The sequence below is a fragment of the Camarhynchus parvulus genome, chromosome 2 (genome assembly GCF_901933205.1).
Source record: "Camarhynchus parvulus chromosome 2, STF_HiC, whole genome shotgun sequence".
NCBI classification, from domain to species: Eukaryota; Metazoa; Chordata; class Aves; order Passeriformes; family Thraupidae; genus Camarhynchus; species Camarhynchus parvulus.
Genome location: NC_044572.1, coordinates 22,804,270 through 22,823,046, shown reverse-complemented (window position 1 = coordinate 22,823,046; position 18,777 = coordinate 22,804,270). Strand labels below are relative to the sequence as shown.

General features: G+C 40.0%; 1 protein-coding gene and 1 pseudogene across 5 annotated transcripts in view; both read right to left on the bottom strand.

Moving 5' to 3' along the window:
• CDK14 (cyclin dependent kinase 14) overlaps window positions 1-18,777 on the bottom strand; it is a 345,182-nt gene that overhangs the window by 280,058 nt on the left and 46,347 nt on the right. The window lies entirely within an intron of this gene.
• Window positions 1,437-8,555, bottom strand: LOC115915178 (annotated as a pseudogene).

Below are 18,777 nucleotides of genomic sequence, written 5' to 3'. Positions count from 1 at the left end.
GAACTGAATTCCAGAAGCAAAGAGCAAAGAAGGTGTTGGGCCAAGGCACAGAGAGTGAAAGCAAGTCAAACATCCTACAAAGTTATAGAATCACAGAATATGCCAAGTTGGAAAGGATCCACCAGGATCACTGAAGTCCAGCTCCTAGCCCTGCACAGGACCATCCCCAAGAATCACACCATGTGTCTGAGAGTGTTGTCCAAATGCTTCTTGGACTCTGTCAGGCTGGTGCTGTGGCCACTTCCCTGGAGAGCTGTTTCAGCACCCAGCCACCCTCTGGGTGAAGAACCTTTTCCTAATATTGAACCAAAACCCCTTCCCACACAGCTTAATGGCCTTCTTTTGAGTCCTGTCACTGGTCACCACAGAGAAAAGATCAGCACCTGCCCTTCTGCTTCCTTTTTTGAGGAAGTTGCAGACTGCAGTGAGATCTCCCCTCAGTCTCTCCTCCAGGCTGAACAGACTGAGTGACCTCAGCCACTCCACATACAGCTTCCCCCAGACGGTCGTTCACCATCTCTGCAGCCCTCCTTTGGACATTCTCTAATACCTTTATATCTTTCTTATACTGTAGCACCCAGAACTGCCCCCAGCACTGGAGGTGAGGCTGCAGAGCAGGACAATCCCCTCTCTTGCTGGCTGGCAATGCTGGGCCTGATGCCCCCAGGACATGGTTGGCCCTCCTGCCTGCCAGGGCATGGCTCATTCATATTCAACTCACTATTGGCCCCCATGTCCCTTCCTGCAGGGCTGCTTTCCAGTCATTCTCCAGTCTGTCCATACTTGATTGACCCACTCAGGTGCAAAACCTGGCACTCACCCTTGTTAAACTTCAAACAGTTGATCATTGCCAAGGGGTCTTGCTTTGTCTAAATCTCTCTCTGCAGGGCCTTTCTGCAGTGAGATGTAGCTCACACAAACCTCCCATAACTAAAAGTTAATTATTTTTACTGTCTTGAAAAAAAATGAAAAAAATTCTTTTTATTGCATTAAAGCCCTTCTTTTTGCCTTTGTCTTTGGCCTTCCTCAAAAGATCCAACTCCAGGTGGGCTTTGTCTTTTTTAAGTGCGTGCTTGGAAGACACATCTGTATTCCTTCCCTATTACTTGTTCTTAATTCCACCTTCTATTAATTCCTTTTCACATTTGAGTCTTGTTAGGAAGTCTTTGTTCATCCATGCAGGCTTCCTGGCATTTCTGCTTGACACCCTACTATTCTTATCCCCCTCCTTCTCCCTCTGCTAGCCCCATTCCTTGCCCTACTCCCAACACCATTTGCAGATTGTGGTTGAACATAACTTGGTTCAAGCACAAATATGTGCTCTGCTGCTGCCCGTGGTACCACAGAGAGGGTTGGGGGAACCTGGCTGGAAGGCAAAGGATATCAAGAATTAAGAATGGAGTTGATGGAATGCACAAAGACCCCTGTAGCATGGGACTGGGTTTCTTCCAAGGGGGTGGGAGAGTAACTAATCTAAAAAAAGTTTCAATACAACAACTAAAAAAAAAGTCAAATAACTATGGAGTTCAGTTTCAATTTTAAAACTCTCCCTGGAAGCCAACTGCAAGTACAAGTTTCACATTATCAGTACCTTAACTCCCGCCAACACTTTCATCCCAGGGCAGACTGCAAAATGCTATGTAGCGCTTGGGAGCAGTTATTCACCTATAAGGAGGTAACTTTGGAGCTTTTCAAGATAATAGCAAATTGCTACACTTAAACCAGAGAAATTACACAGTGTCACAGCTCTGATGGTCAATTAACTAAAAATGCAAACCATCATTTAGTAATATGGCATAGTAAAAAAATGCCAGTAGTTACTTCTGTTCTGTGTGATCATACTACAGACTAGTAAAATGAACTTGAAAGTAATATCCCATTTCCATTAGTCTACACTGAGTCATCTGAGAGGATGGGAGACAGGAAACAATGGAGAAAGGCAGATAATACTTCCCCTTCCTCTTCAAGAAGTAATAACCAAAAGCAGTAATTTGTAAAAGTTTCATACATCAATATGAGCCCATTTCTCTTCAGAGGAAAAGGCCTGGCTAAGGAGAGCCACTGCTTCTCAATGCAAACCTTTACATTTTGACAACTGCAGACTCAATATACAAGGAAAAAATGAACACTTCTGAAAATTTACTCAATTATGAGAGTCATTTAGACATCTAGCCAGCCACTTCACAAGCCACTGATAATTTTTCATTAAGAAATCATTTAACAAGATGGTTAAGAAGTTGTGTCCAGAAACTGAGTGCTGGATGGAACATCTGTCCAACCCCAGTTCATATCCTTGCTACCACAGGTGACCATAAAATATAACCTCCTTCCTTAAATTGAGAATTTTGAGTTTGAGTTGGAATACATAAAGTACAAGAAGACTTGGCCTTAATAAAACAATCCAGCAATGACACAAATTCATCAAATGCAAAGAAAATAATTTTTATCTTAAGATGGCAAGTGAAGCAGTGGTAATATTGCACAATGGAATGCATGACAAGTTATTCCAAGTACAAAATGCTGTTAAACTTGCTTTGTAATACCAACAGTTGCACTATAACAGATGCATTATCTGGTATGATGGAACTTCACTTAAAAAGTCATTGTCTGAAACAAAATACAATGCAACACAGTGCCAATTAGTTTTGCAACTTTTAAGACAAACAAGAATCAGTGGGTTTAGGGACTGATTCCACATACAGTTTGCATTACAAAGCCTCCCATAGTTTCTCTATGAGCTCTTTTTGTTCCTCAATTTGTCCTTTTATAATCCACAGTTTGGGGAAGTCTTCATAGTGCTTCAAGGCTTTCTCACAGAGCTCCTGGGCTACAGCAATGTTCCCAAGCACCCATTCCATCTTCATAGATTCCATGAAGACCCTTGCTGTGGGTCTCCAGTCTATTAAAGCTCACAGCTTTAATGCTGTGAGCCTTTACCTCCTTGCTCTTTCATATTCATTGTTCTCTGACTCAAGCTTCATGGCAGCCAGCCAGATGTCCTCACTGTTGGGGTTGCCCTGGAAAACCAGGGCCAAGATGCTTCTGGCTGCTGGCACATCTCCTGCCAGCCACTTAGATTTAGCTCCTGTGAGCCACAGCACTTCTGCTTTGGGACAGTGAGGAACAGCTCTCTGCAAAAGAGCCTCCAAGGATTCTCTGGTCCCATGGTTCTTTCCAAAGTAGGCTGTTTGCAGCCACACATTCTCCTTGCTTGGGAAAACTTGCAAGGAATAGGCATAAACAGCTTGGGCACACTCTAGAGCACCGTGAACATGAGTGTTTGCATTTCCATCCAGGTTGGTTTTGATCTTCTTCGATCCCAATCCCAGCTCACATAATTGCCTGGCATGTGGACACACTTCCAGCTTTATCACATTGCTCAGCATCTTCTATCTGGTGCTCCCTGTAGAGTTCCACACTGTTAGACCTGAGATCTGATGGCTCTGTCAGTGACTTTCTTCATCATCTGGGTGTTTCCATTGAGTTCCTTAGTTTGGCAGCAGCAATCCAGAAGAGACAATCCATCAGAATATTCCCCTGGGCTTTGTTAAGGACTTTATGAGCATTCTCATGTCTCAGCCTTGCCAGCACCAGCCACAGTTCAGCACTGGCTGGACAGCCCTCCACAGCCCTGCTCAGCATGCCCCTGGCATCCTCAGGTTGCTCCAGCTCCATAGCTGTTTTCCACAAAGGCACCAAGTTTGGAACATGCTCAAGGGCTTTCCCAAGGGCACATTTCTTGGCACAGATATCCATCTCCAGCTCTGCTGCTCTGATAGAAATCCAGAAAGACTGTGGAATGCGCTGGACAGCCTGGGCCAAAACAGCCTTGGCTGCATCTCCAGGCTGAAGCTGAGCAGCTTCCAACCAAATACCTTCAGTCCCAGGGTACATCTCTGTTCCTTTCAAGATGTGGTTTCAAGCCACCTGGAGCTTGCCTGTGACCTCCTCCAGTTGGGCTCATGCTATCCAGGCTGGTGGATGCTGTGGATTGGTCTCTTGGACAGATTTCAGGAATAAACAGGCTTTTTTTCATTTCATCAATATCTCCTCCACGTGTGGGAATTATGGAATTCAAGTCTGTCAAATATCCTTTCAGGTCTACTACAGTCTGGCCACTCAGAGTCTGACACCTGGCTTAGCTTCACATCCTTCAAGGTGCTCCTGGCTCAGCCAATCATCTTCATATCCAATTCACCTGTCTCAGGTGTCATCAAGCCTGGTGTCATTCCTCCTGGGTATGGCATATTCATTCCCCCTAGATATGGGGTATCCAATGCACCAAACTGTGGCTGGTGTGGGTCTATGGATGTATGACTCTCTCCTGACTGTAAATGCTTTGCAAAGACACTGTCAGAGACAGGAGTCAGCTTCTCATACCAAGGATTCTTCTGATGCTTGCTCCTGGCATCACCAACCTCTGGAATACTCAGCCACTCCTCTTCAGTAACTTCTTCTAACTTCTTTTTCAAGTCTGAGAACTGCTGCTGAATTTTAGGTTGTTCCATATGGTATTTTCCTACTTCCTCTTTTTCCTGTTGTTCCCTTCTCTTTTCTACCTTAATCCATCCCCTTCTCCAAAGTCACATCAATAGCATCTGTTTCTTCATCACCTTTTTCATGGGGACTACTTGAGAACAGGCTCCCAGCATAGTCATTGAAATCATCATAATTGGTGTCATTCTTCACCTTCTCATCTTCATCATTTGTTGGTTCTATCTGGTTCTGCTTCCTCTGGTCCCCCACAGTTCTCTTCCCCAGCAGGGCATGTTGGTCATCCACAGGGTCACTGGCACCACAAACAGGGCTGATGTCAGAGTGGGTGGTGAAATCTGTGGCTCTGCAGCCCAGCCCCAGCAGTGGCCCAGGGGCGTGGGCATGCCCAGGATTAGCTTCTTCAGTGGTGTCCCAGGTCCCTAAAGCTCACAGCTTATCTACGGTCAGATTCAGGCAGGAATGCCCAGCACCTCCCCAGAGTGGGGAATTTCACAATGGAATGATGTAATCCTATAAATCACAGGATATTTTGGGAAGTCCTTGATGGCCTAGGTGGTTACAGCTGTCCAGTGGGGCTATATGGCCCACTGGCAGAGAGGACCCCCTTAGGCTGGGTGTAGTTACCAGAACCGAGTCAATTTGTGAGGCAAAGAAACACTACCTTGCTCCCAAGGGTTTGCCCCTTTCCCTTATCAAATATCCAGCTCGCAGCCTTAGGGCTGGGTGTGCACTGGGCAGCTGCTGCAAACAACCCACTACTAACACTTCATCAGGAATAATGCAGATGGGAGTAGAATACATAAGTTTGGTTACACCCCACAATGTAACCCAGGACACCCAGAGACCCAGAGCTGACAATACTCATGTTTGCCACAAAAAAAAAAAAAACAAAAAAAACAAAAAAAACAAAAACAAAAAAAAAAAAACAAACAAAACAAAAAAAAAAAAAAAAAAACCACCCAAAACCACACTAACCAGGAAAGGATGGTAATATTTCTGAGACACAAATTTTAATGATGAATACTAGAGGCAGACTTTATAAAGTTTTTCTTTAGAGACAATTGTAAAGAAATAACAACTTTTAATATCTATCAGTATAAATCCTAGGGATGAATCGCTGAAAATGTTTCATCTTTGCGTTACATATATTGCTACAGCTGATCTCCTAGAGGGACAAAGCTCAGTGATACCGTATTGCAAAGTCATCCACAGCATTTTAGCTGGAAGAAAAAAAGCTTTCCAGAAATGAATTAAAGCTTAAAATGATGAGTTCACCTTTATCTCTTTCTTAAGTTTAAATATGTCATGCACCAAAATTCTCATCTTTGAAAGCACTGGAATTTAGCCTCCCTTCATTTTCACTTTGAGATACTCACATTAAAAGCTTTGGGTTTGGGTCCATACTGGGACCAGTGTTATTAAATATCTTCACTAATGACATAGATGAAAGGATCAAGTGTACCCTCTGCAAATTTGCTGATGACACCAAGCTGAGTGGTGCAAGTGACACACCTGAAGGACAGGATGCCATCCAGAGGGACCTGGACAAGCTCAACAAGTGGCCCATGGGAATCTCATGAGGTTCAATATGATCAAGTGCAAGGTGCTGCACCTGGGCTGGGGTACCCACAGTATCCATCCAGGCTGGGGATGAAGGGATTGAGAGCAGCCCTGCCCAGAGGGACCTGGGGGTGCTGGTGGATGAGAGGCTGGACATGACCCAGCCATGGCACTCACAGCCCAGAGAGCCAAACGTGTCCTGGGCTGCACCCAGAGCAGCCTGGGCAGCAGGGCAGGGAGGTTTTGTCCCTCTGCTCTGCTCTGGGGAGAGAGACCCCACCTGGAACACAGCACCCAGCTCTGGGGTCCAGCACAGGAAGGACATGTACTGTGTCATTTCTGTTTTATGAGGCTTAATATTTAATGTATTTATAAAAACAGTATTCCTTCAATAACTTCATGACAGCTATGGTTTTGTTCTCCTTTTCCTATTTGTTTCTGAAGGTTTACTTGTTTTTCAGAGTACTGCTTAACACCTAACCACTATCTTCACACTATCACTCCATGATCCTACAATTCTTATCCAGAATAATGTAATTTGTTTAGACTCACCATTACACATGCATAGCTGTAGTTAATTTCTTCATATGCATTGGTTTATACATATCAGCATGAAATACCATCATCATTTTGTCACCCAAATAATCTATATTGCAAAATATCTGCAGACAGCAAAACTTTTGGCAGTTCAACTAAATAACTGTTTTTAATACATCATTTTTTCATCCCTCTTCCATGTCTTTCCCTCCAACCTGGAGGGTTAGATGCTATTCCCCTCTAAGTCACAAAAATTGATGTTTTACCAGTTTTGCATGGCATACACAGCACATGTGACAGATGTAGAACCATCACACAAATCACAATGACTGGAAAATCTGATGATAGCAAAACCCTGGGCTAGATGGGGGCATGACATGAGATTAAACAAGTTTCTAAATAGAAACACTCAAGTAACCCCTCATTTAAGAATATTTTTGGTTCTCATGATAAAATATGAGAGGCAGCTGTGAGACTCATCTTCCCTCCTTCCAGCTCTGTTTGTCTAAAAGGCTGCACTACCTCATGGACAAGGGTTTCACTGCAGTCACCAGTATTTTGTTCTTTGCTAATCAAATTGCCACAGAATGATGATCAGCAAAGAGGCATGTCAAATCTCAAAGTGCTGCAATGCTGAGTCAAGCAGTCGCAGGAAACAAGCACCAGAAGTGCAGGTATTGCACTAATATTCATCTGTACTTTGGTTAAATACAAAGGGTTGGTTTTGACCTATAAAACCCTTTACAGTCTGGGTCGCTACCCCCTTGCAGACTGCTTCTCTTGTCCTCTTTTATCGCAGTAATTCAGACAAGAGGGCTGCATTCACCTGGGCATTCTCACTGAAGGGCACTTCAGTCCAGAAACTGATAAAGCTTTAATGCATGTTGAGCAGCTTATCTATTTTCCCAGGACTTCTTAGGTGAGAAATAGAAAGAATCTCAGGAGGAGTGAGCTGCTGAAGATAAAAAACTTCAGAAAGGACAAGAGAAAAAAAGCCTCTTCCACATACTATTAAAAATACTTCTACGAAATACAGTTAGTGGTGGCACAGCTGCTGCAGCATAAATGTTCACAGAGCACCCATCCCCACAGAGTATTTCACCTAAGAGGTTTTTTCCCTCCCCAGACCATCTCTTTCTATACCCTTAGAGCTGAACCCTGTTACAGGATGTTCTAAAATAGACTCCCTATTGTCATATGCTCTTGTTAAGTAGAAAAACATGGGTTTTAATGTGATGGAGCACAGTGGCTGCAGAGGGCTAGGACGGATTTATACATCAACAGATTTATTTAAGAGCAAATAAGTGGCCTATAAAAAAATACAAGAAGCCTCCAATATTTTAATAATTTTTAAAAGAGCAAAATATTGATTTCAGAGGGTGGAATGAATTTTCCTTACCTTGTTTCAGATTTTCATTAATTTTTTGAAAGGAAATTTTAAAGGAAACATGTTGTTTCAGTCTACCAAATTTAAATTCAAATGAAACTTCTTTTGGCTAAATGATACAGAAAAAATATATGGATTAAATTATCTAGCTTATATCTATTGCTCTTTTATCAAGCTGAAGAATCCTTTTACATGAGGAAAGGGAAAAATTAAGGTCTATGTCAAACAAGGGGAATGATTCCACAGAACTGACAGGCTGAAGGCTGTGAGTGGACATGTTCTTCCACTTAAATCACTGCTACAGGGTTTACAGCACAATGTTTCAAACCAAAAACTCTCCAAAATGCTTCATTTAGTTTTGCATGAGAGCTCTCTGTAGTTCTGAGGTGTGGGAGGGGCTTCCAAACAGTGAGAGAAATTTGGGTAGAGATGGCCTCCAAGTTGAGAGGCTCATCACCTTTCCAGGGACTGAGGTTAGGCTGACTGGCTGGTATTTCCCTGCATCCTCCGTGCCACCCCTTCCAAAGGCCCGGATGATGTTCGCTTTCTTCCAGTCTCTTGGACTGATAATCATGACCTTCCAAAGACGATCATGAGCAGCCTCCCCACGGTGTCCACCAGCTCTCTTCCATTTGTGGATGCACTAAACCCACTTGCAAAAACTCCTGTGGGGGGAAAACCCCAAACCTGGTACTATATTTAATTTGTGACTGATTTAGCAGACGATTACTATGAAAATTATTCTTACTGTACCATAAAACAAAGTCAAATCCCCTTGAAGCAATAATTCTTACAAAGTAAGATGTCCCATGACTATCTACATGCAGTTACAATGATAATAATGTACTCTTACCTATTTTTTCCCAGAAAAAAAACCAATAAATTCTCAAAAAATGAGCCACATGGTTCATGGACTAAACTATGTAGTAGTGAACACACTTAGAAACTTCTTGTAAGAAGCAGAATTACTGATGCTTGATTATTCTGTTGTTCTTTCAAATAGTAAGATGTCTTTTTAATTGACACTTAAAAATAAAATTAGCATTGCCCTAGCAGCTTAGTCATTAAAATAGGCCTTCACTCTACTAGACTCTTAATAGACAGAGAAGCAATTTTTTGTTCACAAAACCCCTTATAGCATCAGGAGCAAAACAAAAGTTTTACCATAAAAACCAATAGTGCATTTAATTATGAATAGTAAGTAGGAAAATAAGTTTAAAATAGGAGAAGCATGATAACATATAAATTATGATTCCCCTAGAGTGTTTCAAGGACAAACTGCAACCTAAAGTTTAACTGAGGAAAGGTTTGAAGGCCTCAGAAATGTAAATGCTGCAGAACACCTCTTTTGAGGTGTGATTCCCAACAGAAGTGGGAGAGCCTTTATGCATAAGGTACTTCAGCATAAAATTATGGCTGCTGTCTGACAAAATTTTAAACAGAAATTACTGAAAAAAATCATTAAATGCTTTTAGAACTTATAATATTGAGGGTTCATATGCCTAATAGAATATCTGTCTATCCTCAGGAAAGGTTGCAGAAATAATTTAAAATTTAAAAAGACAGTACTAGCAGAAACAATTACTACAGCAATAAAAATTCAGACAAGAAGAATTCAAACAAAGATTCCACTGGAAGCCACAGTGGTATAAAAAAAAACAAGAAAAGATCACTTTAAAATGTCTTATGGCTGCCTTTGAATGTCATATGCCAAAAACAGATCTGACACTTCCAAAATAAACAGTTTCTATTTGAAATGTTGCAATAAAAATACACATCTCATGTTCTACACTTATACCAGGGGTGTTTATATTCCTGGGGAGTCTCATTAACCTGTGTGCAACCAGTATGTTGAGAGACAAACATACCAAAGGCTGGTTGTTCTTTAACCACCCATGACAGCACAAACCACCAATTACAATACAAGCACAGATGGCTAAGTGGTTTTATCACAGTTTTCACAAGTCTGGGGAGGGGGACACCACCTTTCCCCATTTCTCTGAAGGTTAGTACAGCAGCACAGAACCAATTCATGTTGAGGCCCCTTGGGTCTTGTTGCCCTACTTGATCAAACAAAAACAAAAAACTTATATTGTAGTTTACATAACATGCTTAATACCTCTGATTCAATGTTATGTAGGTCTTCACTACACACATTGATTTTATCTCTCAGTTACTTATGAAATGCTAAGAAGATTGTCACATATGACAAATTCTGGACATTTGAGAACAGTACAAAGTTGTTAAGACTCGCAATTAATATGTCAGGAATGGCAACACTGAAACCCCATTAAAATAAATGCAAGAAACAGCTTCAAAGCTAAAGGTAAATTTTAACCAGACATTGTGGTTCAAATCTATTGTATGTAACATTATTTCTTCCTCTAAAATACCTGATGATATAGATCTCTCTCACCTATATTTTAACAGGAGGACTAGATCACAGGCTTCTGTAATTAAGTTTAAACAGCAGTAACGGTTTCAATCCCAAAATCAGCTGTGTCTAAGTTCTGCACAACAGTGAGTTTCACACCTATTTGCTGAAGCAGAACAGGGAGACTGAGGACTCCACAGAGAGATCTGAAATCCCTAAAGGGCCTCCAAATATTGGAGATCATCTTCTCCCACAGTCCTGGACTCTTGTTCATCTCCCTAAAACTTGCTTCTGATCCTGCCCTTGCTCCTAGCCCTCCACACGTACCCATAAACACCAATGTGCTTTTCCAATATCTTCCTGAATCCTCCAAATTCCTTATTAGGATCCTTTCTCTGGGAGGATATTTCATATTCTGTGTTTCCTATATTACAAGCACTGAATATATTCAGGGGAAAAAACAGTATCCTTGCCCTCACAGTCTCCAGGCACCTCAGGTTATGGCCTGAATCCTGAGAGGATGTGTCCAGCAGCAGTCTGACTCTGTCCAGATGGAAGTTCCTTTTTGTGCTTTAGCACATGCACAGGTAAGTTAGCACAGGTCCATTAAGGAATTGCAGTGTGCTTTTACAATAGGAAATCCTAGAAAATTTCAGTTATGCTTTAACAGGCCTCCAATATGCATTAATTAAGAGTATTTTCAGCATGCCAATTTCAGGAAAAGCTGGATAAAATTACAAAAGCAGAAAAAAAATCTTGGAAATAAAGTCTAGCCCTTTTCAAACTTTAAGTGTTTGAGAAAATGACGATGTATAATTTCTAAAATTACCAATCATTCCTACACCTCCTTAACTTTCCTGAAAATTGGCATCTGAAAAGTGATGCTGCAAACAGTGTGGCTCGCAGAATGCATGTGCTGTCAAGTCAGGAAAATAGTTCTGTCTGCCTCAACATGGACTCTGGGATATATCTGTACTCCTTCATGAACATGCAGAGTAGAAAGCAAGCAGAATAATTTGGGTTTTTTCAGGATAAAGAATAAAGGGTGCCCTCCATCCCATCCTCAAAAGTTTATACTCATTTTTAGGCTGGGCTATTTCTGCTTCAAACAAGCACTGAACCTAAAATGACTCAATTTTTTGATAGGCCTTATTGACTATGTATTTTTTAAAAAGCAGCTGGCAATTATGGGTCAAGCAATTCAAATCTATCTTTAAAAAGTACTGCTTAATAATGTTGGCTCACTGAGGACTACTTATTAATATGATTACCAGCAGAGCTGCCAGTAGTACTTACAGAGGTCTGAAATAAATTCTTGCCCTATACTGGCATAGTTAGGCTATCCTTTTCTTATCCTTGTTCTTCCCTGCTAGTAGCAGACGCCTTTTCACTAAAGAAATGGAGCAGTCTTTGCAGACACATCATTCCCAGGATCATGGCAGGCCAGAGCACTGCCACTTCCCAAGCCATTTCAATGTAGATGAAGAGGTAAGAAATGCTCTTTCACAAGACAGGGGGAGTTTAGTACATGAAAGCATGTACCAGCCTGGAAAATACAATTTTCCAAGTTGGTATGTTGTTTTATAGGATCCCAAATTACAGGGGTTTGGATGTGGGATTTGCTTGTGCTAAATTAATACTTTAGCCTCTCTTCTGACTCTGCCAACTGCATTCCCCTAAAGCTCAACTTTTGAGAGGGCAGGGGGCAAGCTATCACTGAATATTAAACTGCATATTATGGCATAAACAGTAGCAAACCACACAGATCAAGTGCATCCCTGAGGTCACTTTCAAGAAATATTCATTTACATTTTTTAATTGCTGCTTTTCATTTCAAACCCAGGTAATATAAACAACATTAAGCCTGCCCTTATCAAACAGATGTTCTTGAACCAAAATCTGAAGTCAAAGTAATGAAAAATGAATACCAATTAAAGGTATGATCCCATTTCCATACAATGCATGAGGAAGCCTTATATTAGTACTAGAACAAAACACCTAAGAGGAGATTTCTAAAAACACAAGTTAAAACCAGACAATTAAAAAACCCCACTCCATTATACAACAAAATTAAAAACCCACAAACCCAGGTCTTCCTTTAGCAGAGGCCAATCCATGAAGATACATGAAACAGAACCATTAATACACACATAGTGTGAAAACAAAGACCACCACAAAATAAAGCCAACCCTCAAAAAACAACCAAAAATCTCAAAACAAACAAATAAGAATTTATATCTAAAGTGCCACATGCATTCTCTGACTCACATGTTACATATAACTGGAATACTTTAATTCATGTAAATGCTTTCTAAACTAACCCAGATGTTAATGTAAGTTTGGCATAAGTCCAACCAACATATTAATATGATAAAAAATTTTGACTACTCCCCTTGTTCTTAAAGTAAACAATTACAGCTAGGGAAAGGGTAGGGTGGTGCACAGTTACCTGTTAATTTGCAGTGCAACACATGGTTTCACAAAAATAAAGTATCTTAAGAGCAGAACCAAGTAGTAGAAAAAGGGCTTTCCCTTAGACTCTCTCATGAAGGCCTTTATACTTAAAACATCAGAAATAAAGTGCTCTTTCATAAGAAGGTGCCAAACTTTAGTCTTGGCAAAGGTTCATTTCATTGTTTTTGACCAAAAGGCTAAAAAAACTACACTAATCCAAAAAACACATTAGAGAGGATAAAACTGCTTTGTGCTATGGGAGCAAAGGAATGCAAGCAATATTGAATGTCTTTGTCTGACTTCATCTTTGTATTTTCAAGGCCATCCTGCCTAATACCCTAACATCTGAATATCTTCAAGATGTGCTTAGAAATCTATCTTCAAAATCCACTGAGAAAAATACTAATTTCTTTATCTGTCAGATGGAAAATTAAGGCTCAGAAGTTTAATAACTTGCTAAAAGCATCACAGCACTTTCTCTGCCAGAAGAAACAGTATTTGAATACAGGTTGGATCTGAGGTTAAAAGTACTGTGAAATCTAATGGATTCATTTAGTCCTGGCCTTTTATACAAATTTTATACTGCTATCAAATTCCAGCGAGAAGATTTCCTTCCATGTCACATTAATGTCTTCCACTCAATAGAACAACCTTAGGGTTTTAAGGTTTGCTGTTAAACTAATACTTTGGCTTAACACCAGCATCAACAATTAGTATTAAAGACATGGAATAAAATTAGATCTGAGGCATTGTGCATTATACCATAAACATGTCATCTTTACTACCTCCTTTCACATCTCCCTTCCAAAAGCATTGCCTTCACTCACTGCAATCCATTAAGATATGCTTCTATCATAACATTCCCTCTAAAAAAGAAATTATGTTTCTTAGTAAGTGCTGAACTGCAACTGATTGCAAAGCAGCCATGACTACAGAACACTAGCAATGTTTTAAAAGCCATAGAATTCACTCATGCCACAACTAGAGCAAACACTTCAAACAAAACCAGCTGTAATTCACTCAACTTAATGGGAAAAGTAATGCTATTATGGAAATGCATGGACATGGCATGTAGTGCAAGGTCAGTCAGCAGTGCTTCATCTCCGTAATGTCTTGGCTCCTTGTAGGCATTTTTAAAGCACATTTCATATTTTTAAAAAATTTGTACCAGAAAAATTTCATGGTTGTGATATAGAACAAAAATATAGAAAGCATCTTCTTAAATTTAACTCATAGACTGAATTTCCTGGATCCTTACTCAAGTGCATCCCTAACTGGACACACCTACAGACTCAGACACACGGACATTTGTAGACCACCACACGCCAGCCAGCTCAGAGGCTCACACTGCCCTGGTTCCACATCTCCTGTGTCACCTGTGCTCACTGACCCAACCACCACTGCTCCAAAAGTGCTTGAGCACATTTTGCATGTGTGATACCAAAATGTTTCTAAAGCAGTTTTAGAGCAGGCAGTTCTAAACCACAGCCTCCCAAGCTTAAGCATTATAAAACTACATCCCACAGTCAATTAAATTTAAGTCATTTCAACCTTAATTCCTCTATCATATATGTTAAACATGTTGTGAAAAAAAACTTTATCTGCTCTCAGAGCTAACACTGCCCTTTCTCCCAAAATTTTCAGTAGAACTTGAACATTGCCTGACTTAAAGTCACCAAAAATTTAGCTTAACCTTCATGAGTAGCAACTGCAGGAAAAAGGCTCCATAGAAAGGCACTGACAAACTCAGAAGTAACACTTTCATGGTTACTAATGACAGTCAGAAATCAGCAGAAATGCATTTCATTGAGCTCCCAAGAATTAGCATTAGTGGATCAGCATTAATACAGGCAATAAATTTGCAAAGTGTAATGAGGTTTCAGAAGAAAAATAGGAAAGCCAATGCATATGACCCCAGGCTTTGTTTCACCTCCCTCACAACTGTAAAAGTCATGACTTTACTCATCAGTGTACATTTTATATAACCTGCATGGTAGACTCAGTCCTTAGGGAGAAGTGGGTTGTGTTTTCTTTTTTTAAAATTGCTTTTATTCATGTAGGGTTTCTTGTTTTTACACAAACAGAAACACAGATCAGACAGAGTTACATAAGAAGCAAAAAATGTCATCATGGGAAAACATTTTGCAGTAAGTACACCATTTTGTTGAAAAATGGCAGCATTGAATGAATATCATTAAAAGCGTTTTCTTTACTTTGTGCTATAAAAAGCAAATTACCTCCAAATGCAAATTTGGTGACCTGTTCTCAGACCCATCAGCTGCTGGCTTCCCTGATGAGCTGTGAGTCCTCAACTAGAACTTTATTTACAGAATATTGTTAGATTTAAGCCCACAATCTCTATGTAGGATTTTTTACCTTCAACAATAAAAGCCATTGGCAGATACAGAAGTTTTTCCTTCTTATTTCCATAGAGAAAATTAACTATAATCATCCCTTTTAATCAAGCAGAAAAACTGATTTTAGAACTTATAGTAAGTTTGTGCCAAAGGATTGTCCTGAAATGGCTGAAAAGTATCAGTTTTATCAGGTAATAAAAGAGCTGGTTTTGACTAAACGAAAGTGTTGTATTAAGTTTGCAATTTCTTTAAAGCAAGAAATACACAATGATGAGCTTCAACAGTTACATATGTATTCATATTTTCAATTTATGTTTTACTGTTACAAACCAAGCAATTGTGGTCTAATAAATAGAAATTATTTCCATATCATTTGTCTTAAGTAGCATGTAGAAGGAAACTGGAACTAAAATGGATTAAGATGTTTGAGTAAATAAAACATTTTAAATAGTAGACAGGAAAACTCACAAAAATAAATTTCATCTTTTAACAAGCACATTATTGTCTGCAGTTATTAGAAATCTGAAAAGCTCCTCATTTTTATTTTTTGGTTACTGAAGAACTGGTACACATCATCGCTCCAGGCTCATATTCACAGATACTCTGAAGATGAGAACAAAGCATCCTGATTTTCAGCTACCAGCTACCTTCCAGTTTCTGAATGAACTAGTTACAGAATTTTAAAAACCCATTTGTTGAAAAATTTAATTCTGCAGAGATAACTATTACCATCAAAATCTGATTCAACATTCAAGAGGTTAGCAGTCTGGCTTGAAACTTCAGCATAAGAGTATTTCTTACCCCACCCAACCAAACTTTCAACTCTTTTTCCCCCAGTCAAAACTATTCTGAATCATAATGCTTTAAAGGTTATCAGAGCATTTAAAAAGGTAAAATTTAGACCTTTTTTTACTTATTTGTCTTTAAAACACTTTACTACCATGCTATTTGCATAATGTTAAATCAGTTTAGTTGTATAAGTACATAAAATACTTTTCCATGGCATGTTTTGATGCCACCAAAAACACAGAGAAAATCTTCTACTGCTCCACTGATTTCACTGCAGTCCCAAATAAGCTACATTCTGCATTAATCATTTTGTCATATCAGAGCTTACCCTTAAAACATTAGCTCCATTTTTCATAATCAGTTAATAATGGAAGTACAGAGACACTTCCCCTAACCACTGCAGCCAGGCAAGTGCTTACCCTCCTGTCTGGCTCTGAAGCCCCTCTGTCCCAGCCCAGTGCTGCCAGCTGCTCCCAGCAGTGCTCCAGCTGCTTCCCTGCTGCACAGCTGGCACAGCCAAACCCTCTGCTTGCCTCTTACCCACTCAAATGGCTGGCATCCCAGGGGATCAGGTTGATCCCAGTGGATCAGGGCATCCCTGTGCACACAGCAGACAGGAAATTTGGAAATTTTCAAAGAGCTTCAATACTCACCTCCCAAGCCACTTACGTAATCTCCTGCTCAAAAGCATGTTACTGAGACCCATCACTTGATAGGGCATGCCATAGCAAAACCATAGCAAACTGGGAACCCTTATGTAGTGAAATGGACTGACATGTGACAAGAACATTCTGCACTAGTCTGTAACACGGGGAAACAGATGGCAATAAAACTAGCAAAAAAAAAAGTAGGATAGATTAAAAAGGGTTGAAGCAAATTTAGCAGATGTTTATTAAAGGAAAGCTCAAGGGACAAAAGCAGTGAAGGTAAAAATGCAAAAAATAATTTTTAAAAATAAATACATTTTAAAAAGCAAGGCAACACTTTTGGCAAGGAGAGGACTGATAGATGGATGCAGTCAAGCTCTGCAGACCTCTGAAGCTAAGACTTTGAGGATTAAAGTAAAGCAGGAATGAAAAGGCTTTATCCTAAAACACACCCAATGCCAATTTCCTTGTTTCACTTGCAAAAAGATGCTGCAGTGTTGTATCAGAGAAATCAAAGCTCAGCACCATATGTATGAACCCTCTTTATCTGCAAGACTTAAAAGACTTCAAAACGGCCTAACTCACGTAAAGGTGACATGATCAGCCATTAGACAAAAGCCAGCCTGAGTTTAAGGCCTGCAGACTGCTGGGGAAAAACCAATAGCTGCCACAGAACCCTATCACATAAGGAAATTTCACCTTTAGATCAGAAAATGTGGACACCTGCTTTTCCATTATTTTTTCTGAGTAACAGAAAGGTAAAACAATTAACATTAAGTTTCTTTCCTTCATGAATATATTTAAGAGTCACCCTTCAATGAACAATTTGATATACTCTGAAGCTTTAAGAGATTTGTTTTAAGTGGACTCAGCAAGCAGAAGGGCCTTGCTGTTGATGCCAAAGAGGTTTTAACCTGCGTGAAAACAAGCCAGAAAGTCACTGTGGCCACAAAACACAACCAGCAAAGAAACTGCACATATAAAAAACCCAGAGGTTCTCCACATTCACACATCAAAATTAACACTTTACTCCCTGGCAGTTAAAAGCTGAGCATGACACGCTTCAACAAAAGGCATTCTAAACACTTTTATAGTTTTTATCATGTAGCAGAGACCTGAAGAAGAAAAATATCCTTTTTACTGACACACAGCCTTTAAAGAAGTCAGCCACTTGCAAAATAAATTTTGGCAAATAAAATACCACCCGCAAGGCAAAACATTTGTCTAAATATACAACCTAAAAGATTTTTATGCAATAGGAAAAAAATATTTTCTTCTAAATTTCCTCAATTTGCTCCATTTGCTCCACTGACTTTTCTTGAAAGAGTTTTTGTATGATATATTATTATTAAACAACTTTCATTTTTGCATCAATCCCACAGCAGGCAATATTTTAAGAGTGCCCAATATAAAGCTTACTTAATCCCCTAATTTCCAGTTGCACTCCTATAATACATCATTTATCCCAGTGGAAATCAGTATCACTGAATGGTCTACAATAATTTTCTTGCTCTCTAAGTAAGCACAGGAAAAGAAGTTCTGACTGTAATGTATTATTTGCTTACTCTCTGTATATAATGCCCTCTATGCACATCCCTGTATTGTACATTGTGTACACACCACAAAACAGGGCTACATAAAGATAAAGCTACATATTTAAGAGCCTGCACTTGCAAGTATCATTTATGCTTGCACATCAGCTTCTCAGAATAGTGACCACACTATTGTTGAAGTCCCATCACACCAGTTCACATGCTAATAAATCTGAAATAGCACAATTTAGCTATTTACAAGAGGAAGACATTCTAGGTTTCTTATTTTTGTTTCATTCCGTACGTACATAACTCTTAGTGCTCCGTATCAGAGGCATGAACAGGTGGCTCTGAGCATGAGGCACCCAAGGGTGGGCTGGGGGAGCAGCATGCAGGGAGGCAGCCCACACCCCCTTGAGCAGGGCTGCTCCTCTGCCCCGCCACCACCAGGCTCACCTGCATCATCAGCTGAGTCACAGGCAAATGGTGACAGAGTTACCCTTCCAGGCAAAGCAGAGCTGGGGATGGTTTGTGTAATGATAAATCTATGTGTCTTGCACAGGCCCAACCTAAAATGCCAACCTTTCCATTTTTGTGCAATACTCAAAGAGCCTTTTGTGGAATACCTGAAGGCCACTGCTCA